General features: G+C 38.3%; 1 long non-coding RNA gene across 9 annotated transcripts in view; it reads left to right on the top strand.

Moving 5' to 3' along the window:
• Positions 1–26,626, top strand: part of LOC128084331 (uncharacterized) — a 207,798-nt gene that overhangs the window by 88,253 nt on the left and 92,919 nt on the right. For all 9 annotated transcript variants that reach the window (XR_008208466.1, XR_008208472.1, XR_008208468.1 and 6 more), the window contains exons 3-4: positions 5,058–5,098; positions 6,668–6,789. This is a non-coding gene — a long non-coding RNA (uncharacterized LOC128084331). The remainder of the gene's footprint in view (positions 1–5,057; positions 5,099–6,667; positions 6,790–26,626) is intronic.

The following is a 26,626-nucleotide window of genomic DNA, read 5'->3' as shown; positions in this document are numbered from 1 at the left end:
TGAAGAACAAATTTTCACTCCTTTTCTCTCTCTCCATTACTCCCCACAAAAAAGAAGCGTGTTATGAAAGAAACCAAGGAAAAGATCATGTGGCATCGTTTTCCATCCTGTTCAGTGGAGCAGAGCTACTGTCTTCTCTGTGCTCTACCAATGTCAAAGGCTTCTCCCCTCTCCTTAGAGAGTGATTGTGTCATTTCTACTATCAGGTAGTAAGGGTTTGCTATGGGAAAAGGACATAAAAAAAGTAGCCATATGGATTTCCTCCCTTTGTTGTGAAAACCACTGAGTGCTTCAAGAAGAGGACTCAGTTTATCTGTGTACAGCAATTAAATTGCTTCAGATATTAAATGATATGTGAGAAATTGGCAGCTTTTTTAGAATAACAGTGATCTGTAAGAAGTGTCTGCTCTCGGACTGGTAGAACTTTAGTCTTCCACTGATCATCATAGTAACAAGAATTTTTGTAGAATAGTGGCATGCAGAAGGAGAGTGCTGGCTTGTAATGTGCTTGAGAACTACCCCAAGAATGAAGTCTTCAGTGCTGATTACATGTACTTGCTCAGTGTGATTTTTAACAATCTCTGCTTTCGCACGTTTCTGCAACAGTGTGAGAATATTCTAGTGGCATGGATTTTAAAAAGGATTATGCAAAAAAAAAAAAAAAAAAAGCAACTTCAATATGTCTTAGGGACTTATTTGAAACTGTAAATCTCTGTGTCCTTTTGTAGGCTTGAGTATCACATTGCTTATCTGAATTCTTGGAACAAAACTTCTTCCTGTAAATTATAATGTGTGCGTTTTTTTGTTGCTGAATTTGCTTGTCATAGAGTGAGACGACCAACTTAAGGAAAGCGTTTTGTAATTTGGGTCATGTCTTTATGGCAAGAACGTTGTTGGACGGCTTCTATGTATTTCCCTAACGTGCACTGAGAATGCTGAATATTTTATTCATTTTTGATGCTGTTTCTCAGACTTCAACTTCTTCTAGCATTAACTGGCTTCATTGCTGATTCATATGGAGATGCGGCAGTCTACTTTGTGATGATGATTTGAAATTGAACTAAAATACAGACCAGATAGAGTTTCCCGTAAGAAAAATAAATAAAACATCTCCTTTTCCTTTCCAGGCAGTACTTAAAAAAATAAAATAAAAAAATCAATGTAACTCTCTGTAGAATTATCATAAGTTCTGTTTAGGAGAGCAGCTTTGTTTTTTGTTTGAAATGACCTAGAATGCATCTCCATTGCCCTTACAATCAAGCTCAGATGAAGCTTTGCTTTCCAAGGGAAGTCCTAAGCTTAAAGACCAGTCAGGAAATAATTTATACTCCAGTTTGACCTGCTAGTGTTTGCAGTGTTTGTAATCCTACCACAGAACCCAAAAACAAAGATACAGCGTATGCTTACTGAGTGGCTGTGGGATCTGCACAAAGTCCAGGTTTCTCTTTTGAAGCTGGAAGCTTTCCCTGCTGGCCTTACTGAACATGTTTTCCCTTGATACTGTTTCTGCTCCATATCCAAGCACCAAGTGGAGAGCATCCAGAGAAATTTGGAAGGGTAGCTTTTACCTTTTAATCCTTTTAAAGGTGTTTGAACTTTCTCTTTGATTTGCATAGGATTTGAGAATGGTAGCATTGATCTGAGTCCTGGAGTCACAGTGAAGGCAGTCTGTCAGTACACATGAGAAAATCCAGATTGTTCTGTCTTCATCATTTCCTGGGCCTCACACAGGCACTGTGACCCGGTGTTCATATACCTTAAATGAATGGAGAACTGCATTGTCTGCTCAGTTTGGCACGAGATGACTTTAATGTTTTCCACATATGTCTTCTCGGTAACATTGTTCTTCCTTCTTTTTCCAATGATACCTCTTAGTTTCTGATGTACCCGCTGCGTAGATTATTGGGTAAGTTTATGGATTTACTTTGGTCTCTGTGCAGAATTTGCTGGATCGTTCTGAACTGTAGTCAAAAGACTCCTGCAAAGATTTTTAGCATCTGAACTTCTTAGTCCCTCTGTTGTTGTGACAGTTTGTCTCCCATAGCATCTAGATTTTTTCTCTTGTAACAGTAAACAACTTCAGTTCAAGGCTTCAGTTGGTTCCTTTGTCAGCTTGAGAGCATTGACAACACACTTAACCCAGCCATTCAACTATCGTATTTGAGAACTGTTTTGATGAGTTAAACACTAGCAATGCTTCCACCTTTGGCTAAACTAATGTGTTGTAATGTTTCTGCAAACCGGAGGGGTTCCTAGAAGTCTCTTGGGTCAGCTGCGCTTTGTCTGTTGCTGTTTACGTTAAATCTAGGACGTAAATGTGGTGTTGAGAGCTTGCTTGTTATAGTTAGGCTTTATCAGCTTTGAGATGTCTCTGGCTTGATGGGTGCAGAGAAGTGTGACCAGGGAGAGAAGTATGTAGAGAGTGGTAGTGATCCCCACAGATAAATAAGGCAGGCAGCAGCTGTTGGTCTGGATTTGTGTGTGCGTTTTCAGCATCTGCTGTTGAGTCTGGTTTAATTGTTTTAACCAGCTCATGATTGAAACAGTAAACTGCAGCTTTCAGCAGCTTGATTCTGGTAAATTATAAAGTTCATTCGTGGTTTTTGTTGTGAAACTACCTCTTTCATTGTCTGGCTTTCTTCTTTGACGTTGTCAACTGGAAAAAAAAAATTGTTTTTTGGCAGTTATTACATTGGCATTAATGGTTGGTGGCCTCACTGAGAGATACTGTTTATTATTGTACAGAGAGTCTGATATTTTTCGAAGTTCTTTGTGAACAGACTAATTGTTTCCAAGCTGATTGTCTTAAAGAGAATAGAATGATAAATGGGATTAGAGCGATTGAAGGAACTTGTGTAAAGCTAGCCATTGGCAGTTGAGGCTGCGCAGAGAGAAACTTTATCTGTCCTTTAAAATGCTTTACTGTTGAAATGGTCGGGACTTGTTTCATCCACTGGCCTCGGCAGTGTAAATGTTGTAATCCTTCATGTGTTCCTGTGATTTCTTGGCTTTGAGAAGCACTGTCTTTTGAATCCTTTTTTGCTGCCAGCAAGAAATCAAAACTAAGGACCTGTCCATTCATTGCTCTTATCTCCTTCACTTTCTGAAATTATGCCCAAGTCTGGAATTTCTAGTGCTCAGCCTGTTCCAGGGGAATGTCCTACTGGATTAATGCTGTCTGTAATATGGTTTTCTTCTCTTCCTTCTACCTGAAACTTTATCTCTGCTGTGAAATGGTTCACGATTTTGTCCCTGGCAACTATATCACTAGTTTCTTTACCTACTGTGGCTGAAGAGTGTTTTTTTTAATTACGTTACAAACATCCATGGGATTAATGTCCACGGGTTCAGGGTGTGTGGGAAGGAAATTATACCAGTAGGGGCCAGCGAAAACATCTTGACATGGGACCTATCTGCAAAGAATTTTATCCAGTATGTTGTTGATAGGGAGGTATCTGTGTCTGGGGTCCTTCTAAATGACTGTAGCCTTCCTGCATGTGAAAAACTGCCTCCAGATTGCTGTCACCTGAAGGCACACCTGCCTGTTGTCCAGGTTGTTGCTGAAGGCGTTAGTCAGTGCCAGCCCCGTACCAGTTTTTGAGGAATGCTGCTTACAATCACCGCTCAGTAGTGCATTGAACTGTTGGCCGGTGCCTCCTGAGCTCCAGTCCAAGTAGCCTTGCAACTGCCTTGGGTTCTTCCCTTGCTCTCAGCAGCCAATGCAGCTCCTGGGAGAGCAGGTTCTTCCTCTGCAGCTAGTTGAGTTAGTGCAGTGGTACCAATGGTTTTCTAGAAGGAACGTATCAGCCTCTTCTTGCAGAAGGGATGAGATGGGATGAGCTTGTCTATAAGCTGATTACGATCAGTCATTGCCTTTTATTTTGTAAAGCAAAACTCACAAAGCCAATGATGGGTAAAAGCAAATAGAAGTGTTTATTTAGAAAACTCAAAAGAATATTATTGTAAGGCTGGGAGAGGTGATTAAACAAAGAAGCAATGACAACTGTGACTATATATGACTCATGTTTAGAACTCCACTTTCCTTTCACAACAAAAAGATATTTATGAAAGCTATTTAGATTTATTGGCCATTACCCTAATCAGGAAAAAATGTTTACCTTTCTGCTATTTTATGTTCCTTAGTTTTATAAACATGTATGTCCCTTGGGCTTGGCCAGATGCAATTACTACTTGTCTACACGTAATTAGGACCAATTTACTGTTACTTTAGCACTAGGCTAAAGCTTCAAGCAAGCATGAGATTTGATGTTTTGTCCCCTGTTCCTGGCTGGCCTCAGGGTCCAGTCCCAAGCTGGTGCAGGTCTATGAGTGGGGGTTAATCTTCTGAGTTGTTTGTAAGGAGCAACTGCTGTTGTGTACCTGCCCTTTGCTGAGGCCTCCCTCTTTTCTGACCCTTTTCTTTCTTCTGCACAGGAGAAGAGGGCTAGGCCAGGGTCAGGGAAACTTCACTGGTACCTTTTGCTTTTTTCTTGTCTGGATTCTGAGCTGCCCCTGCCCCAGTGCTCCCATGGGGGTGTGGTAGTTTGGTTTTCTTTGGCTGATGAGTTTGCCGAATAACAGCGCACAGTGCAATCCATTGGGTGAACGCTTTTTTGTGTAAGGCTTTTCCGCTGAGAAATCTTTCATCTCTTAAACTGTTGCAGAGCTCTGCATGTTTTCGGTTTGACCTGCTTTTAGAAAGAAAATCTTCTGGGGGAATCTAGCTTGATGACTAATTATTTGTTTGTTAATAATCTTTTAATTTTCATTCATCAGTTAATTCCTTCCTCATTAAGTTTTCAAACCCCCATCTACTAACATCTTCTAGAAAACTCAATATTTCTTATTTACAGTTGATTGTTGAATCCCTACAAAACAGCTTTTGCAGCCAGCTTCTGTTGTATGTCTTGATGCCTTGTCTTGATGGGCTTCTTGTTGTTTCTTTTCTTTTTTTCTTTCTTGTGTGAATTTATTTCTATTGCATAGACAGTTACTCATAGATTTAGTTACCATTTGAAATGCTAGTTTCAAATCTTTTATGATTTTTACTTTTACAGGTACCTGAAGAGACAAGGTATCTTGCTGCAACTTCACTAAGGTATCATTTAAGATCTTTTTTTATCAATTTTTGCTTGCACTCTTTTCAGATTCACCAATAAGATTGTTTAATTTAGATGTTATATTTTTATCAGGCTTGGGAACCATTTACACTGATGTGACTTTGCTAATATTATGATGTTTTCTCTAATGTTGTTTTTTTTGTTGAGTTGTTTTTGTTTTTGTTTTTTTTTGCTCATTTACATCTCTGTAAATATTCTGTGCATTTACTTGCTGTGAATTCAGGTAGCTGCAAAGTATGCATGGTCATTGCTTGTAGACAGTCTTTCTTCAGAGAAGTCTTGCTATATGCTATCAAAGAAACCCAACAAAAAAGAGGCCTTTTGCACAGAAAGTTAATTCATCCTGGTATTTGCTGTCTCAAGCTAACATATCTAAGCCTACATTCATGTTATTAAATGTTTTCTTGGTACCCATATTCTGAAAACCATTATTGGTGAATATGGAATCAGTTTCCCCCATTCACTGCCTTCTTATTCCTGTGTGGACAAAAGGGTGGAGAGTAGTGCATCAATCTCTTACAGGAACTTACTGGTGCTTAGCACTTCTCCCAGAAGTTGCTCTTTACTGAACAGTGACCTATGTAACTCTAGGAGATCAAGAAAAAAGGCAGCTCTCCGTACTAGAAAATGCTAGTTCATTTTCATCTCATTTGTTTTTATCATTTATTGCTTCTTTCTGGGGATAAAAAAGCAAAAAAAAAAAAAAAAATGAAAAAAGAAAAAAACAAGAAAATCCTCTTCATGCAAGCTTTTACTTGCTTAGCATTTATTTAAAAGTAAATGATATTACATGTTATTTTTTATACAGTACTCATCGCAACAGTATCACTGAGTGCTTTCTAGAATATACTTTCCAGAATATGCTAGTGATGTACATGACATTTGGCACGTGGTTTACTGACTTTCATGTTCAAACAGTGAAAATTGGGAGGGTAGTCGTGAGTTTAGTTTTGGAGAAGTTTGGATAAAGAAGAAAATTTTCTTTAGCCTTCAACTGAAATTTCTAGAACTTTACTGACCCTTCAGCAATTCTTCCTGAATTATTGGACAGTTGATGGCTGCTGCCTTTTGCTGTTAATCCTAGCAACAGGCAGAAGGCAATAGCATTTCAGCATTTATTCTTGCTCCTTTGAAGAGCCTTAAATGACAGCCAACTTCTCTTTACTGAGAAGCAATAAATGAAACCAAGAGATGATAAAATTCAGCTTACCAGTGTTAAATAATTCACCATTCAAATGCACTAATAGTTTCCACCAGATTTATAGTCACACTGCGTGACTGGTGTGACACTTGTTTTTATTGTATGTGGAAGGTGCCTACCCTCAGATGAGAGGAATCATGACTCAGGCAAACCATTGGCAGGACAAGCTACGCATTTGTATTGCTCACAGTTTTGTTAGCAAAGATAGTTTAAATGATCAGTGTTGAGCCCTTACATTCTAAATACTTACTTGCATTTTGAAGGTTGATTCATTGTTTTCAGTAATGGTCTGTCTAGATATATGGATCTGTATGAATACTCAGCTATTCTTGTTTTGGTATTGCAGTTGCATTTCTTGTCGATGAGAGGAACTCGTCTCTCTCTTCCCACACAAACAGAGTGCAGAATGGAGCTGTAGTATGGACTTCTTTCAGAAAGACAGCAACAAAAATAAGACTCAGAGTAAAGGTTAGCAAATCATTTCTTATTCTGTTTGTAGGTTTTCTTTGGTGTCTGTATACTTGTTACATTTCAATCCTGTTAATATTTGTACGGAGGACTTCTTCAACAATTTTTGCCTTTCTCAGTTTTACTTTGTTACTCAAACCCTCTGGTATTCATTATTGTATGGTTTGGTGCAGAGCCAGGCTATAAGTTCTAAGAAGGCCATTTTGCAAACTATTAAGGTAATAATTAATTGCGATTTAAAAACAAATACGTTTCCCCCATTTTAATTTCTTAAATTAGTCTTGAATTGTAGCATTGGGACTGTAATTGTCATGGTTTCTTCCTCAACACCTATTCTAAAGGTCGGAAATGAATCATGGTCTTTATCAGAGTGGCTTGCGATGCTAGTAAAGCTGGCAATTTGAAGAAAGGCTCTGGCCTCACTACAGATACCTGGCACTGAGGTGGTAACCAGAGAGGCAGAAAGAATGGGAAATCTGATGAATGAGAGCACTTTCTGTAGCTGGAGATGCTGAGAGGTGCTGTGTTTGATTCAAGAATTGGAGTCATTATAGAAAGCACACAAGTATAAAGGCAGGTGGAAGGATGCAGTTATGGGTCACAGTAAGGAAGGTGTAATAGGATGGCAGAATTATTCAGAAAAGAGAAGACAAAATATTTTCCACAGTAAAGAAGAGGAAAAAAGATGACAGATGACAAGTAGATGTAGCATGTTATGCTGAACTATGGAAACAGATTAATTGCAAAGTCTGGCTTCCTGTTTTTAATATATTAGGGAAAAATATTGGAATTAATTCCTGCTTCAAGGATACAAGAATATTTGTAATTGTAGTAGCATAGCATAATTGGTCCTGGTTTTATTTTATTATTTTACTTATCTCATTAATATCCTCAGCAGGGAATTGTGGTAATGTTCTTCCTTCAGTCTTTACAGATGTCTTCTATCATAAAATGCTCTGGAAGACTTGAGCATCTAGGTAGATCATCTTTACTGCTTCAGATAAACCTTTATTAGGCATTTCTTCCCAAAGAACAAGAGAATACTTTTTGTCCCAGTAACTGCTTGCTGAGTTTATTCCACATACTCTGGGTGAAGGGTCCTAATTCATTCATCTCATGATTGAATTCTATACCCTTTTTTATTACAATTCATCTACAATCCACTGGGTTATGGGACTGAGAGTGCTGAATAGTGTATTGTCAGCAATTGACAATTTATTTTTTTACAGCTGATAATTATGTAAGAATCAACAAAATAGTTCTTTGATGCCTCTACAATACTGCATGCTTGTCACGTGGCCACATATATTTAGTACTCTTCTAAATACCAACAGACATTTTTTTTCTTGAAGAGTTTCATCTGACACACTGATTTGCAGTAAGAAAAACCTTATTGACAATTGATATGATACAGAAGGTTGGCAGACTGGTTTTAAATTAAATTTAGAGCAGGAAAGGATTGCAGAGAAGAAGGAAGAATAGTGTAGGGGGAAAAAAAAAAGCAAGAACCAGAGAATGAGAATTTGAAGTCACACAGTCATTTGGGATTTCAGTCACTTTGAGTTACAGAATGTTCTGTTATTCATACTGTTTTAATTGGCACGTTAAATGCTTTAACAAGAACAGTTCATGTGCAAGTCTCTCTTATCTTTGAGAAGATATGTAATGAAAAAAGACTGTTGTGAGAATGCAAAATGAACTTTATTAACATGGCGTAATGGAAAGCATTGCAAAACATACAGCTCACCATTTGATTGTCTAGGCAGTGGATTTTCCTCTTTTTACCTTTTAGAAATTATTTTGCTGGCTTATTCGTCACTTTTCAGCTTCCTAAGTGCAACTTCAAAATCCATTTCCAGGACCCAACTGTGCTGTTTTCCTACTATAAAAAAGGTTTTCAAATCAGTTGATTTATTTCTGACATTTTTATCCTAATGGATGTGAGATTGTGACTCTTATACATTACTGTCACTTAGCACTGAAAGGGCCTAACACATCAACCCTGAGGCTAGGCATTCTTCTGTATGCCAGCACTTGTGGGAATCACTGTTCATTTTGTCACTGTGCTATATGCTAGAAATACTAGCGTAATTAACTGGGTGGTTTTTATAGGAATGCTGTTTCTTGCGTGTCAATGCAGTTTGCAAGTAAAAATATCTATTTCATGCTGAAAAAAAAAAAAAAAAACCAAAGCAAAACAAGATCAAAAAAACCACTTGTGCATATAACATTCCCTCTTTGTATTTTTTATCCATCCCTTCGTGATTCTGATTTCATGCTTATGAATTGCAGGTATTCCTAATACTTCCATAGACAAATCTCCACCTGAAATCTCTGTTCTCCATCTGTCCCTTGTGTTTCACAGTTGGCGTACTTGAATTGCTGCTTGCTTCATGTTGTTTAATTATTTAAAGTTCTGAAATATTTCTAATTGTTTATCTTAGGGGAATTGATGCCAACCTATTATCTAATACCACTGCAAAAAAGCTTTTGCGAAATGGAAGGCCTTGCGTTTTCCTTGGTGAATGAGCTCTGATTTCTGTAGCCAAGAGAGTTCTTTAGTTGAAGATTAAATTTAATCCTATCCCCAACCTAATTAGCTCTACCTCGCTTTTTAGCCAGTTGCAGCACCCTATGGTCATGACACCTAAAATCATATGCTTTTAGGCCCCTGAAACTGCAGAAGTTTATCTGAGCAGTTAAGAAAATTCATTCGTTAAGAATGACTCAAAACATGGTCAGCCACACTTAGGCAAATTAATCCCTGGTGTAATTTCGCTGACTCAACTGGACTTGCAACAGAAGTTGATACAGGCATATTTTGCTTCCTTTAAAAAATTAAATAAATAAATAAGTAAAAAGAGCAGGAAAGAAGGGCAAAGGACCCACAAACAGTTCCTTGGATAGTTAATTTCAGAAATTTGTCAATATTTACATGCAGGGAGGCTGGGGAAATGTGTCAGTCATCATTAACACTGCACCTTTTCTTTACACTGGGACTATTAAACAGATGTGGATATTGAAAGTCTGACTCTCCTCAGAATTTTTATCTTTTTCCTTAATTCTGATCTGAACAGAGACTTTGACCGTTTCTGTCTTTACACTACTAAGTACAGTTAACGTTGTTCAATGCTGACCAGTGTGTGTTCTCAGCTCCCATGCTCTTAGCAAGAAAGAGGTCTCTAGGCTCAAAGCTTACAGGCCATGTTGCAAGAGCTTGGATTAATGGACATAATTTCACAGGGAAAATAGGTTTTTTTTTTTAATTATTCCCTTGCATGATATTTTAATGAAATAAGAAAGGTGAAGTGCTGAAAAATAGGAATGTAAATACAGCTTCTAGTATTCCAAGGGCTAGAATAGATTGTTTTTTATTATTGAGATAGTGGCTTTGATACCCATGTTCAATGGAAATGAACTAAGGCAGAAAGATCTCAGTGTCCTCGTGGGTCGATTTCACAGGAGCCTGATGGTAAATGAAGGATAATCAACTTGTGTGGGAGAGAAATGGTCATATTGCTTCAGTATCCCTTTAGTTTTTCAACTTTCACCTTCGCAGTAACTGGTATCGGCTCCTTCCAAGAAGAGAAATATTCTCTTCTGTTAGATAAGCAGTTGAGAAGAATTACTCTAAGGTAGATGAAAAATAATCACAATAAAGGAATTGTTTACCAGTCACAGGTTCAGGCAAACTGTTCATAAAAACTTCTGCGGCCACAGTATTGTAAAATGCTTGAAATTTGTGTGTGGATGCTGCAACTGCAGTCATGCCTGGAATTACCTTCAAAGTGAGCAAGGTAGCACTGTATTTCTGCAATGAACATGGCCAGAACAACCTCCGTAAGTACATGGCTGCAATCATATAAAACTTATGTCACTTAAAAATGAGAGAGGTTTTAATGACAAAATGAAGAAAAGCTTCTAGGAGAGGGTGGAAAAGCCAGCCCCAGAATGTTAATGTCTTGTCCTTAGTGCAGCTATATGATGTATCTGAGTCTCTCTTCTTGGAGCAAAGCAGCATCTGTTCTACAAATAAAGCACAAAATACTGGTTTGAGGGCAGATGTGTACATTGTTACTAATGCCTGATATTAATACAGGTTTAGTTTTTTTCTGTCCTGATACAAATTTCATCAAGCCTTGCATAGTCTAGTACTGAGTAAACTGGTAGAGGCTGCATTCCAAAGAGTGTAATAATTAGTCTGGCCCACATGGATAAACATTTTCTTTCCGCCCACCATTGTAAACCTTTTTTGCTTGCCTAGGACATAAGTTTCATATGGTTGCAGCCATATACTTACGGAGGTTGTTCTGGCCATGTTCATTGCAGAAATATGCTAGCCTAGGTTCATGCAGTCACTGAAAGAGATGTCTATACTGGGAGTAGCACTCGTGTGCTCAGCTGGATCAGGAGGCTTGTTTCACCAAAAATTAATCGCTCTGTTACTGTTTAGGTTTGGATTTTTTTCCTTCCTTCTGAACTGTTTATCAGCCAGTTCAGTTTTCCAATCCCAAAGTTACTTCGCTGTTGCCAGCGGTGGGAATGTGCAGGCAGGGGAGCCAGAGGCCTTTATTTTCAGCAGCAGCATTAAAAATAGATTAATTTTAACCTATTTTGATGCTGTACCAGTTTATACCAAAAAACATATTTTATGTATCTGTCTAATGCAATCTATGAAGGCAGGAGTATCATTTTTTTAATATTTGTCACAACTTTACTTCGTGTAGATCAGACTGTAGCTGATTTTTCATTGATTTCTAAAGTTGTTGTGTAGAGTACTTATCTGTGATGTATGATTAGAAAAATCCATTTACTTTATGTTTTTCAAGAAATTAAAATCAATATGCTATATTTGGTATTAATATGACTACGTGAAATGACATCAATACTTTTTGTTCTATTTGCAAATACGTTAGGAAATTTCAGGAACTTGTGGGTTTTTTAGAGAGAATATTATATGAGCTGTGGGGAGCTGTAAAGACAGTTTAATCTGAAGATTCAGCCGTCTTTGGTTTATTTTGCTACCAAGGCCCCAAGATGGAATTAATTTTGTCTAACTTGCACTAGTCTATTTTATTTCTTCCTTGTGCTTTTGCAAATGGAAATTGAGACAGATTTCAAGTTCCAAGGCATTTAAAAATGATAAAATATTTATTAGCAAAACAAACTTCTAAAATAATTGCAATTATGACTGGACAGAATCCTAAAAAAATATTGAAAAGATGCATAACTTGGAGCCAGTTGAGAATGGCCTCCTGAATAGTATGGTGAAGACAAGTGTTTTAAATGTGCTTTGATTGTCTTATAGACATTCAGATAAGAAAGCACGTCTGACATAAGCAATTTCGTTTATGTTATGGATCCTTGATTATCTAACTTTTTTAGCTTTTTTTTTCTTCCCCATAGATCTATCAAGGAGAAGGTTTTACTTCTTTGCAAGGAGCCTGTATGACTGTTTTTTGTTTATTTTTGTAGAATAGTGCTGTATTACTCCAGGGCATCAGAGCTTCATGAAGTTTTTCTGTGCACCTCCAGCACTTTTTCCTGCCCCTTTTCCTTCTTTCCCCATGATAGCATGGTTGCAGTTAGTGAATGACTTGAGGCTTATTTGTTCTGTGTTGTGGGTTTTTTGTTTGTTTTTTTTTTTTCTTTTTTCCTGTTTCCTACCCCTGAATCAGCTAGACCGGTTGCAATTAGAGAGGAGTTACAGTCGGAATATATGTGTGACTAGACATCCTGAATCCACTGAATACTCAAGCATCCACTTGGTGTGCTTCTGGCATGCTTTTGTTTAGACTGATTGCCATTGCCTTATTTAGGCTCAGCAGGAAATTTGCTTTGAGAATGGAATGGCTGTTTTTTGGGGTGGTTTGGACTGATTGGTTCAATTTTTGCAATACTTGTGGAATGAGTCATGAGCCTCACTGGATCAACCTGAGGTGTTATCTAAATAACCCAGTGTCGTTTCAGGGACCTCGATCTCTTTCCTCTTCCGCTGGCACATGAAATTCCTGTGATTTTTGTGTGTGCCATACTAAAAGGCATGATTTACAATACTGTGTGGAACAGATGTTGTAATATGGCATCTGTACTGTGTTAGTGCCTGTGGTTGTGGGAATCTAGCTTCAGTGGCCTCAGGGCTTGTTGCTATCTCTTGGTCCAAGAGACTGGTCTGAGCCAAGTTTACAGTGAATACATACAGTGAATGCCACCACTTCTCCTTACCCTTGTTCAAAAAGAAAACCCAAACAAACAGCTAGGCTGTGCATGGATTTTGGAGATCAAAATGTGTTTCCTGCTCCCTCCTCCTTCTCCCTCCACATCCTCTGTTAGTCCATCTAACAGCTGTACTGTGGTTCTGGAGTCAATGGAGAGAAAGGGGTAGAAACCAGGTAATAGTTACACACATAGGGTCACACTTCACCTGTCTCTCCTCTTTGATTTGTGCATGTAGAGAATCCCTGCAGAAATCTGTGCAGAGTCATGCTGCTTTAATTATTGTGGGCGTCCCCATCACGCCCAATAATAATTGGAAATTATGAGGGAACCTTGGCTGGGGCTCCCTTCTGAGCTGGGGGTTACTTTGCTATCCTACACAGTGCTTTGAGGAAAGCAAGTGGAAATGATGCTACAAAAGAATTTTTCCAAACAGCTTCCAGCAGGTTTAGCTGTGATAGTGGATAATCAGTGGCTGTTGAAGTCTGAGAGCAGAAAAACTCTGGCTGAGATTTGACATCTTCTTCTGAATGAGAGCTAAGCAGAGAACACCAGCTTTGATCTTATAAAAATATGGAGACTGGAGGCTGCCTTTTAACTGAAGGCATTCAAACCGTATAATTCCCTGAATACTTGTGTAGCAGACACTTGTCACTTTATAAAAAGTGGTAAATAATCCTATTATGTGCTATAGTTGAATTCATAAAGGCTGAGTTAGGGACCTAATTCAAACCTGTTTATTCAGGAAAGCACTAACTGTATTTTGAAATGAACTCTGCACAAACTGAAATCTGAATCCATAGAAACAGATACTGGATCCTGGAGTGAGCCCAGCTTTGTTGAATCATACTATATATATCACATACTGTACCAAATGCACTTCATAAGTATGGGTATATTCAGTGCTGATCAGTCAACTTTCTGGTCCTTGAAGGGTTTCCTAGAGGAAATGCATTAACCTTATTTGAGACACTTGTCTTTTCTTCTATACAAAGTACAGCAAGAACATTCAATTTTGTTGTGGCATACAGTGCTTTAAAGATTGCCAAGTATCCTTTTCCTTTTTAAAATGTCTAAGCTGTCCTTCCTTTGTTTGCTGTTTTCTGGTGATTGATGGCAGGTAGCATGGGGCTGTTTGCTGATGGAGTCCTTAAATAGAACACCAGACAACTTTGGATGTACCTGACACTGGGAGGTAGGGCTTATCAGCAGCCCTGTCTTGTTCTCTGGAGGAAGGGCAAAGAAAGTATAGTATAGGAAGTATAAACATTAGTAAGTCTCATTTTTCACCTGTGTTGCACTCAACTTGAACAAATCTTGAATCCAGTCCCAGCGTTTAAACCAGTGCTGGCTGTAATCTAAAATCATCTGTATAGTTAAAAACGTCTTTATCAAAGGCATTGAGTACATACAGTATTGATTTTTACCCAATTCTCAAAACTGTCACTGATTCAAGAATTTAATTGCAAAATTAAAACATTTTGGCTTGGGCCATTCTTTGTGCCTTTTTGATGAATCGCAAGTTCTCTCTTTAGTTACATCATGCTTTGTTTTAGTTTTTAAATCTGGGTGGACCTTCATGGCTTTTTAATGTCTTCATAGGTTAACATAGCTTCACTATTTTCTCTTTTTTCTCATGTCTGCTTTTGCAGCTGTCATCATCTGTTACTTTTCTCCTGATTCTTTATTACTCAATGAGTGACAGGTTTGATGCAATGTGGACTAAAATGGAAATGATGGATGAGAGATTGTTGGTTGTGAATTTTTTGTTTGTTTGTTTTTTCTTTTAATATAAAAACAAGCTGACAATTTCTTCTAGTTACCCATAGCAATTGATAGCAACACTTGGCTGAAGAATGACAGAATGGTAGGAGTTGTAGGGGGACCTCTGGAGCTCGCCTGGTTCAAACCCCTGCAAAAAATAGGCTGACACTTCCAGTGAAAAAAAAAGCTAAGGGCACAATAGTGGAAAGAGGAAGTATATTGCATTTCAAAGATTTCCACTTACAGTATGAAGATGGTATGGTTAGCTATTTTTACTTGGATTTACTATTTTTACATTCTGCTTTTTGCTTTTGTAGGAAGTGGACTTCTCTACAAGTTGCACTTCCTACACTTAATTTTTCATTGAACTTCAGTCATGGTTATTTTCATGACCAGAGGCCTTAAAGCTTACAGAAAGAATGTAAATCCAAAAGGCTATGCATTATATTTTCCCTGTTAGATGATAAGAAAGTCTTATGCTTTAGTTTCTCTGTCAATGCTACATGTATTAAGGCATAGGTTGAATTATCCTTGCACTTTAAATTAAAACTAGTTGGACTAATAAGGAACATTTTAAGTGGTATCATCATGTCAAGCTGCGCTGCAGTTTAAAAATTGATTGATGAGTTTAGAAGTGGAAAAAAAGAGATTGCAGAAGATGAATGGGATCAGAGTGCAAACAAAATACAGAACACCTGCATCTGTTATCTCAATACCTTTCCTGTGATGCCAACACAGGCTCTTTAGCAGCAGTGATAATCCTTCACTTACTCTTTGGCCTTGTCCACGCCAGTCCAGTATCTTGGCCATGGTCGGTTCTTCCTGTACATTATATTTCTCCATGCAGGGTGCTTCTATTAATAATTACATTACCAGTTGGGTTCATTGTGAGCAAAAGTACTGAGAAATCTTCTGCTGTGCTGTACAAAGGTGAACAGGTTTGAGTGGTGGAGCAGTCCCTAAGGTAGATCTGATTTCTGCATTGTTGTAGCAGAACAGAGCAGTCATTGCTGGGGAGGATCTTTTTTTGTCTGCTTTCTGCAGTCAGTTGAACAGAGGTCAGATTTGTTGGAAGCTGCTTAATTGTACGGGCAGCACTGCTCAAACCATGAAGCACAGCTTCACGCTGTTCTCTCAGCTGTCTGCTCCTTCTGCAATGATTGGCTTTCCTTCTTTTCCACCTCTAACGTCTCGCTACAGGCCTTCCTGTGAACATGCTGTCTTGTGGCTTGAGACCAACATGCGGGCACTAATCACCATCTGGAGAGAGCATGAGAATTCAGGGCCAGCTGAACTTGGTTCAAAGTAGTATTTGAAGTGGGCCATGGGAGGCTGTACACCAGGCCGCCACTCTTTTATTCCGAAAACCTTCATTCCACCACCATTCCCTGGCAGGAGGCAGCTTTCTGAGAGCCTCTGGGAGCCATGGGAGGCGTTCGCTTGCTCTGATGCACTGCTCTGAGCTGAGCAGCCCTTCCTGCACCAGCAGGTTCCTAGGTGGCTGTGAAGCAAGCTGGGCTGGGCACAGCTTCTGAACAGAGGAGCAAGGCACCATAAGTTAGTAACAAACTTTTGCCTCATTGGGAGAGCTGGTGGGCTATGTTCTGTCTCTGCAAGAGGCAGTATTCCTGCTGGGTTTGAGACTGTGTGTCCATCCAAAATACACATCTGCAGAAAGCAGTTTCAAGAAACATACTGATGGATGGCAGAGTGTCTTAGTGAGTGCCTTCGAGTGGAATGGTTCATTTGCCTATCGCTGTCAGGTGGGGATGAGGGCCAGTATCACATTTGTGAGTTTTTGATCCTACTCTGAATGCTTCTATAGCTTAGAAGGAAAAAATGAAGTTGTATTCACTATCTTAGCACGTAGTTTCCATTTGTTAAAGGCATACTTGCTCATCAAGAATAATTTTCTGACCCATTTCTTGGCTTCCAATCTGTCTTTACTTTCTTTTGCTTAACTGGGTCCAAGAGTATTTGCAGGGGAGAGGAAAGCAGCTGATAAGCTCCTTGTGGCCCAGATCACTGCTTGGCAGAATTCTCCAGCTGTTTTGATGGATGTTTTATGTACAAGAAGTAGAGGTGGGTTGTTTTCTCCATGTGATGTGTGAGTTTTATTAGAAAACGCACGTGTCTCATTATATGAAATTGTGTGCATTTCTGAACAGAAGAACTTGAATTATATTCTAACAACTCATCGTATATCCTGTTCTGATATCAGTTAAGTTGTGATAATCTACTAGGATGCTTTTCTGAGCACAAAAATTATTGGCACCGTCTATATTTTTCATACAGCTTAGATGTGTACCTGGAGAGACATTTGTTTACGAGAGTTATCAATGTCTTTACTCTTGATAAATTGATCATGAACAGCAGTGAAAGAACTGCAAAGGATTTGAACTGATTATAATATGGATGTTTTTATCAGAAGTATGGACATGTAATTTTTTAAAAAAAATTATTATTGTTTTCATTCTTTCTGCAAAGTTCATCATTTCTGCTGCCCAGGTTTTAAGATGTAAAGTGCCTTGCTACTCCAGAAACAGATTGAAATCACTGTGTGGAAAGAAAGGTACCTTATGTGACCTCTTATGGAATCCCAAAGAAACAAAAGTCTGGGGTACATTGAAATAGTTCTTCCATAGATTTGATTTCTTAATTTTTGTACAGAAAGTAATATGTTGAATATGTATGAAGGTAATCTATTATAGGTAGAACTGCTGACACAGTCTTTGATTATGTGACATGATGTTGTCTGTAGCCTCTGAAGTACCTGAGTGCAGCACATGAATTGCCCTGGTTGATCAGATTTTCTCCTGCTTTACTCCTCCTACATGTTGGGAATTGTGATGTGAAAGAAAAAGCTACAAGGTGTAGAATGAAGTAATAGTTGAAGACATATTTTCTCTAAAACTTGAGGCCCCGGGAAAAGGCCAAAGCCCTTCTTAGTTTTAACATTCTCTTTTTATTGCAAGTAGTTATGGAACCTACTTTTTGAAGGTGTGTGTTTCGAACACCATCACTGTTTGGTCTTCCTGGGGAATAGTGGCTCATTATTGCTGTGGCTTCATTAATTCAAGTGGTAAAAGCTTGCACTAAAATGTATCTAAAGCTATGACTGCTATGTATCATTCTTCCTAATGAAATTTGTATTAAAAGCCCAGATACTTTTAACTGTAATTCCCTATATTAAAACAATGCTAATGTTGCAAAAATTAGGCAGTCAAAAGTTAAAAAATACTGCAGTCGGTTTTCTCTGCAGTGTTAAACTGATATTCATGTGCATAAACACTGTAATGTACTCTATTATTACATGTTTTTTTTTCCTCAAAGAGGCTCCAACCTCATTAAGTACATGAAATGGAAGCTGTATAGTTCATTGTTGCAGAAATTAGGAGGTGTGTGGTGAAAGGACGAGAGAGTTGTTAGAAGAAAGGAATATTGGAAAGGACAAAGCAAATAATGCCATTCTTATCCACTGTAATCCGTTCCTGCATCTGCCACAGAATAACCCAGAGATGTTCCTTAAATTTTGATAAGTAGTCACTTATTGGATATCTTGTTTACTATGAACCTAACTCAATGTTATAAATGTGCTGAGCTCTCACAAGCACTGCTGATGTCTAGTGCAGCTTTTCTCTGAAATACAAAAAAAAATTTAAAATGCTGTATAATCTGATAAATCAAGTATTGAGTTTCAGTTTAGGCTGTGGATTCTTGTATTTCTTTTTTATTTTCACTGTATTGCACTTCCCTTCCTTGAAAAATGGGGACAGTAACGAAATAGACTGGAATAGCTGGGATGATCAGAGCACAATACTATAGAAACAACCAGGAGAAAATAAGTAACTTTGTCTCAGCATGGGGGAGGGTGTTGTGCGTAGTGAGTAAGGCCAGGGGCCAAGATCTGAAGGAGCATAATCAAGAGGTTATAATAATTCACTCTCTGAGTTTTGTTCTAAGTCCCAAATAAGGCAGGAGACTAGCTGAAAAATTGTGTGTGTATAACTAAGGGCAGTAGCAAACCTCTCTGTGCAGTGAAGCTGAATTAAGATTTCTGTTGTTACCTATTCTGATTCTTGACTTTTCATCTCAGTGGGCTTTTTCACCTTATGTGTTTTGTTTAGTACTATGAAAATGGTGTATATATATAAATAATGATAATGTAAAAGTATGCTTCTGGATATAAAATCCTCCATATTTGTATGGGCAACTTCTACACATATGCAGTGCAGGCATATAGATAGTCTTTATTTCAAAGGAAGTCTTTATTCAACAGGTCTGTTACTGTTAATAACCAGATTGTGTCTGTGCTGAATGAGCAGCTGCAAAGAACAGGGTATTGGAGATGATGCTTCCCTCTGTATTGCTACAATAAACTCTTGTTTTGGTGCTTTGATTTAAAGCACTGAAAACCTCTAAAGGAATGTGTCAGATACGATAGAGTATTCTTTTCCATTTGCAGTACAAAGGAGAAAATGTTCTCTGTCTCTCTGGAGAGATAAATAGGCAACGACAATACATTTAACTGTACTTAAAATGAAAGCCTTTTGAAAGGTCTCTATTGAATATTAAGTAGATCCTAATATAATATACCTCAGATCAGAGTATAGGATTTTCCCTAATAATTTCCAAACTACTGCTTATCTTAACTACAGAGGACTCTCTACAGTAAGGCTCATTTTGGCTATAGATTTAAGAACCCTAGGTCTAATGCGGCCTGTAGGATGACTGAGCTGCAGGAGTATTTGCTGAATGATTCATTGAGCAATGTTCTCATCAGCTTCAAAGAAAGGTACTTTTTCTTTCTGCTCATTTAACAGAAGTAGCTGCTGTAAATATAGATATTGACAAGAGGCTAAAGGAATCAAATGGATAGTGTGTTTTCTCTTCCCTTGATACATCCATCCCCTTCATATGGTAGATAATAAGTAATCTTAGTGTGATACTTTTCCAAGTTATAACTGTTCACATTTATATATTCCTCATACCAACTCTGAGCCCCAAATACCTTTCTAATTCATAGATAATACAGGAATTGTGTGTGTAAGTAGGGAAAACACAGACAGCAAAGTCAGGAATTCAGAAATACCAAATGTCCAAAATTGACTATGCAGATGTATCACATACCACCCAAATGAGGCACTGTCCAAATAAATAAATAAATACATTGTATTTTAGTGAACCAGTATGAAATATTACATTCTAAATAAGGTGTGAATCCAAACTATCTCTGCTGCATTTACAACCCTTGTTATTTAGTGTTGATGCAGCTCCTATCAGCCTGTATCTAGCGTTGCTTTTCCTGACAATAGCAGCCATAAACTGTCGTTCTGCATGGGAAGACAGGATGGAGAGCCTTACAGCACTGCAAAAGAGATGCATGTGCTGCAGGTGGCATATAGAAGCACTTGGATTTGGGAACTGGAAAGTAAAGCAACTCAAATTTGGAGCTGCCACTTTGATTGCAGTGTATGGGGTAGCTGAGCAATGTAAATGGAATGCAAAAACCTAAATTTTAGTGGGAACAGAAAATGGGCATCTTGTTTTTAAGATTGTTAAATGTTAAAGTTGTCCTTTGCCAATAAGACACTGGCATATCACTGATGTTCTGTGCTCAAATGCCTCCCAGGTGTGTTCATTAGACCAGGTAGCTCCTGCCAGCCATGTGACATCATGACATCAATTACAAACAATCTTAACCAGTATCGATTTTCTATTATGTTTCTGTGGACTCTTGATTCTTTTCCATAGTAACTCCTTTTCTTCTACAGAATGGAGGTGGGAAAGCTGCAAGTGATCTGACCCTACCACTGCAACTAGCACTGGGATATAAAAGTTCTACTCTTAGCCAGGGTTGAAGGCAGCTCAGTGTTTTAGGGCTCTGCAATTGTATTGTCTAGGTTAGACTTTTGCAACATAGCTGGCTGTGTTATTCACTACTAGCCTTTACTCAGGCACACTAATTTTCATCCTCCATATCCAGCCTTAGTGACCCCTCTGTGGAAGCTCATCTACTTTATAAAGTTCTCCAGTTATTACGCCAGAGGCCAGCAAAGTCAAATGATGTATGTCTGTGGCAGGCATCTAATCAGAGTGATTTGTAGGCACTCTGAGAGGGACTGAAGTCCAACTGGTGCCCCAGTGATAAAAGCCCACTGATTAATCCCTAGGCTCCTTGGCTACACTTTGCTGTGATTTGCCATTTGTGGAGAATAAATACAGCATGATCCATTTCACAATCAACTGCTGGAAAATAGTTGCTTGTTGAATTCTCTTACTCACAAAAATGAGAGAAGTTCTTGTCTGGGATTCTACCGTAGTCTTTTTTTCTGAACTTCGACTGTTAGTTGATAGGTTTGGTGTTCCAGAAGCGTTCCCTAATGAGCAAACGTAATATAGTAGATGCTGGGGGATTTAATTATTTATGTATTTTTAATCGGTTTTGCCAGGATGATATGCCTGTCCATAACTAATTTTAAATACCTGACAAATGTATTGAAGGATTGGCTGGCAAAGAGAAGGCAGTCTTTCTGAAAACTAAGAAACATAGCACGTGATCTGTTGCACAAGAAACTGCTTTGTCTGTGAACGTCTGTTATGGGACCTTTTTTGTCTTGAGAGTCCTTTTACCATGGGAGAAGGAAAATATTTACTCACAGACATTTAAATTAATTTTTTTGCTATTTCACGTATTTCACAAACTTTATGCAGTATATGTAGGTCTTAAAAATTCCCTTTTGAAATTATATGCTTTTCCTTGCGTAGTCTCGCTTTGTATTTCACTATATAGTTGTAGTCCTCTGCTTAACAATCACAGTTGGCTTTCTCGACAGATGAAATAGTAGATTGAAGGTAATTTGCATGGGTAATTTGAGGAAGAGACTGGTTTACATTGTTTTTCATTAATTATTGTGCCTGGATAAAGCAGCAGATTCTGCATCCTGACTGAGAAATGCATAGGTTACTCTGAAAGTAATGCCTCATATTTATTTCCTTGGAAACTATACACACAAATATGCACAGTAACTCTATTTGACAGAGCAAATTGTCAGCTACAAAACAGTACTTTTCAACACGATCGCCACCGTTAGTTATGCATTTTCATCAGCCTGTATGCCATGCTTGTAAAAATCTGCATGGCCATCTGGAATGTGGTTTGCCTTTGTGGTTGCTGTTGTCACTGCTGAAACACATTGCTCAGTGCCTCACCGTGCTCACATTCACTGTTCAGTCTCCACAAACATTCAGCAAGTTGATGAATGTCAGTGGGTGCCTTTTTTCTGCGTGGAGGAGTTAAATGACATCCCTTTGCTTCATATGCACATCCATGTTGGACACCATTTTGTCAGAATGTCTCTCTGCTGCCATCTGTCACACGACAACAACATGTAATGGAATATTGGTAGGAAGGTTCAACCTCTACTGCCAAACCTCCAGCACCCACCTCTGATGTTGTGGGCCAATGTAATACAATAGGAGGCATTACTTTTGGAACAGCCCTCCTATATTGTAAATGAAAAGCAGTTCTTTATTTATTGTGTTTTTTCGTTGTTGTTTTTTTTTAATGCAAACAAGTGCTTGCAGAATCTAGTTTGTTATTAAGCTGTCTTCATGGTTCAGTGAGAGTTGACATCCTGCATCTGGGATGCAGACGAGAAATTATGGAGCTCTCTCTTACCTTTACAGCTGAACATGAGATCTGTGATGGCAAAGGGAATTGGTTTTTCAAGAACGGTAAAAGTAGGGCTGCAGAAAGGACTTCTCTGCTGGGTTACCATATGACAGGGTGACATGAAAGGCAGCACTAAGGTTGGAGGAAAGAGTGCAGAAACAGTTTTGTGGCATGAAGCTAGCACAAAGCTTTGTCCTAGGAGACAGGTAATATTTACCCTAGAAGCAAAAGCTGCTTCTCATTGTCCCTAGACCAGGGAACTCTCTAACTGGTGACTAGAAGCCGTGACTGGGGTGCTAAGGAGAAAAAGGAGTTAGAAATAGAGAAGGATATTTTTCCACAAAGTAATTTGCTGGAAAGATAGGTATAGAAAATAAACCATAATACCATTATTCTAAGAACTGTAAGAAAACAAGATTTTCTCTTAGTTTACTCCAGGTTTGCTGTTTCTTTGTTTTTCTAACCAGTGCTGTTTTTGGTAAATAAATAGTGTGTAACGATTAGCTATGTTTGACATTCTAGCGTAGTGTTGTAGTATGAGGGAACTGCCTATTACAGTGCCCAGAGCAGATATTTTTTTCCCTCACAATTCTGGTATGTATTCAAGTTAGTTTTCTTCTGTAATTTTATTAAGGACACCTAGGTTTTGAGCCTGTTTTTTGTTACTCTCAACTGCACGCTATGGAAAAATTAGAAAGACACACCCCAGCCTGGATAAAGTCATTCTGAATTCTAAAGAGACACTTACTAAAGCAACCATCTCCAGAAGGGCTGAGCATGTCAGTCACTAAATCAATCACAAGAAGATCCAAATGCTCAAGTTAAACTGAAGAGTGAAGGTCTTCAAATTAATTCTCATGTCTGAAAAGACACGGCCTTCTGTGTGCCAGGGCAGATTATAGGATCGATTCAGAACTGTGGGGATCCTTTTTTTCTCTCCAATTTTTCTCTCTGTTCAGTAGATAAAACAGTAGATAATACATCATTCAAAGCTAGCACTGTTGATGCTAATGGTGGCGTGTCATTTTAAAGGAAAGGAATGTTTTGTTGACAGTATGGCTTTTTGCATTATGATTTGGCATGCTGTATGCAACAAGATGTAGTGATGTCAGCTTTGAAAGTATTACAAGAGCTTTTACCTAGCTTTGTGACTGCTGCCGGAATTTGTTTGTCATCAGAATCATCGCCACATATTGTCTTTGTTAAGAGTGTCTTAGTACAGTCTTTTATAGATCATTACATACTTTCGTAACACTGTGTTACCATGTCTCAGCTAGGAAATTTGGAAAATTTAAAACTGTAAACCTCTCCACACATCTGTCCATTCGTTAGTTCTTTACTCCAAACAAATAAAAAATATTAAGGGGGAAAAATTCAGTGGGTTTTTTTGTTTGTTTGTTTGTTTGTTTTTTGAATGATTAATCTGATTTTCAGCTGATTCTTGGGACTGCTTGGGCATCCGCACAAGAAATGACAGTCATGAAAATAGCTTTTGTTTGAAGAAAAATCCTTCTCTTCAACAGAAGCAAAGGGAAAAAAAAAAGACTGTGTGAGTTTGAGCATTAGTGTCTTCTGTCTGTTTTTCCAATTGACTACTATTATTCTATGTGTGTGTGTAAAATGCATTCCCAAACCAGTTAGAGTGCATTAGGATTTCTCAGGTTTATTGTTTCTGGTTAGCGCCAGTTAAAAATCCACTAGGAGATCTATTCAGGCTAAGTAATGAAGGTTTTCTGTTTATCTATGAACATTCTGATTTATTTATTGAATTGGCAAAAAATAAGTTTCTCAGTTTGGAAAATAATTGACAGCATTACCAAATACATTTAATTTTTTTAATTTTTTACCACCAACTACTGATAAGACCTTGATTTTTTAGTTAGCCTTCTCCTTTGCCCTCATTCCATATGGTTCTGCAATGACACTTGAACTTGGCATTAATATTGTTAGTGGGATCAACCTTTTGAGTCTCTAAAAACTTTGTCTTGATGTTTGCTCCTGAAAAGGGCTTTCAGGATAGCTGAGAAAAGGGAAGAAATTGAGGTCTTAATCACAGATTCCCTGATAGCTTTTTTAAGGACAGAATTGGACTCAGAGATAAGTCTGATTTCTTGATACATGTAGTGTCAGAATTTCTTCTAAGTGAATATATTAATCTGCCTGTGTTTTCATTTAATTTCTGAGTTGCCCATCCCCCTTTTTGAGTGCTTTGCATTCTTGAAATGTGAGGTGTGCTTTGTCTTGTTTCTACTAGCGGTGCAAGCTGCTTTAAGAAGATTCATATTTTTGAGCTTGTTGCCAACTGGTTAAGGAACCATCTGTTCCAGTGTGGAGAGTTTCTCCCTGGATGACCAACTGTGTGAAAAGGCATTATGAGATAGCTGGGAAGAAGTGTCCTGCTCACTCAGACAGAACTGAAGCATTCCTGATGGCATCCTTGCAGAATGTGTATGTAGCTACCATGTGAGCCCTGCTCACACTGTTCTTGCTGAAACTTTGCAATGAGGTTGCCTCCAGGAGGTCGGGTCTTCAGTCTGTTCTTCCGAGTGGCTCTGCTGTTGTAAGTGTTGGGGTACTGATTGAAATCAGACAGTTTGTAAAGGGACATGTGGAAAAACATCCAGAGGAGGAAGATGCTGCTTTTTTTGGTGGTGATGTTGTGTCTAACTGTATGTTCCTTTCCTAGCTGCCAGTCCCTTTATAGCATCGTGAGTAATGGCTGTAGATAAGCTATCAATACTATAAAGGTAAAAATTTCTGACTTCTGAGGTTTGTGTCTTGGAACATCCACAGACTGTATACAGACAACACACATCAGTGAGTAAGAGCAGACAAATAATCCATCTTTTTAATAACTAGCTTTGTCCAAAAATGCAAAAACTGCAATTTCAACTTGGTGGAAACTTTTGTCTTTAACACCTCTCATGCTTCAAAGCAAAAACGAGAACAAAGAATGTTGAGTTTATGTGTGTGTGTGTGTGTGTGAAATGTATTCCCAAAACGGTGTCATGACGAAGAAATAAGTTTAATTGTAAAAAAATGTTAATGACATTCTACATGTGACTTTATTTTTAACGTCTACTTTGTAAACAGCTGTTTGTAGTGGAACAGATGTATTTTTCTAAAATTGAGTGCCAATTTAAAAAGGTGAATTTCAACAAACAGTCATTTTCTCTAGAAAATCTCTAGAAATCTTCTAGAGAAAGTGTCTGTGTTAGACAGGAATTTGTGAAAAGCATCAGCTTCCTCCAAGCAAAATTCCTTCTCATAACTTGTTCTTGGGCTCCACTGCATGCCGACTGCAAAATGTCAGCAGGTACATGAGGAGCCTGAAATCTCCAGAGCCCCTGGTGGCAGGAACGCACATAAATTACACCGCTTCTAAGCTGGAGAGGAGGAGAAGTGGCATCACTGGAATTACAAATGACAAATCTTAGCTAGGTGAAGTAAATGACATCCTAGGTTTTCCTATCAATATAACCGAGCAGTCACATTTGAAAAGAAAGGTTACTTATAGGAGTTGCCCAGCCAGGCAGAATTTTGGGAATTCATGTCTAAGACTTCCAAATTGGGCTTTTTCTAAGTGATACTTTTTATCTTTTTAAGTTCTGGAGTCTTTGTGGTAATTTATCTCTTAACACAAGCAGTTAGCCTTTGACATTAGAGAAAAACTAGATAGATTTGGTGAGCTGATTTAAAGCTTAGACTTCTGAATGCCTCTTTCCCTACAAAGAATTGTAGGCGGGTTTTTTTTTGTTTTGTTTTGATTCTCCCAAATTCTACCTGTGAGTGTTCTAATACTCTCTCTGTATGTATGCTCTGTAATGCTTCTTTTATCTGCTTGAGTGATCTTCTTGAGCACTGCTTTATGCAAAGCACAGCCAAACCCTTCTCAGAGATTATGAGTTGCAGTACATACTTTTAAGGTACCCTAAATGAGAAATGTGCAATATAAGCAAAGCATTTGCATATTTGAATGAAGACTGAAACTGTTGAAATTGAAGCTGCTGACAGGAAATTGACGTACCAGTTAGTATTTACCTAGCAGAAATTAGTTCCCTGTGATCAGTTTTATTAAACTGGACACAGAATGCAAGTGTTCTCTCGAGGGTTAAAAAACCTGTTCCTTTCAAAGATAAGCGTTAAACGTGTTTCATTGCCCCAGTATTTCTAGTTTCTCAT

Source organism: Tympanuchus pallidicinctus, unplaced genomic scaffold (assembly GCF_026119805.1).
Source record: "Tympanuchus pallidicinctus isolate F22 unplaced genomic scaffold, pur_lepc_1.0 scaffold26, whole genome shotgun sequence".
NCBI lineage: Eukaryota > Metazoa > Chordata > Aves > Galliformes > Phasianidae > Tympanuchus > Tympanuchus pallidicinctus.
Note: the sequence above shows the minus strand (reverse complement) of the source record. Positions and strands in the feature narration are given on the sequence as shown.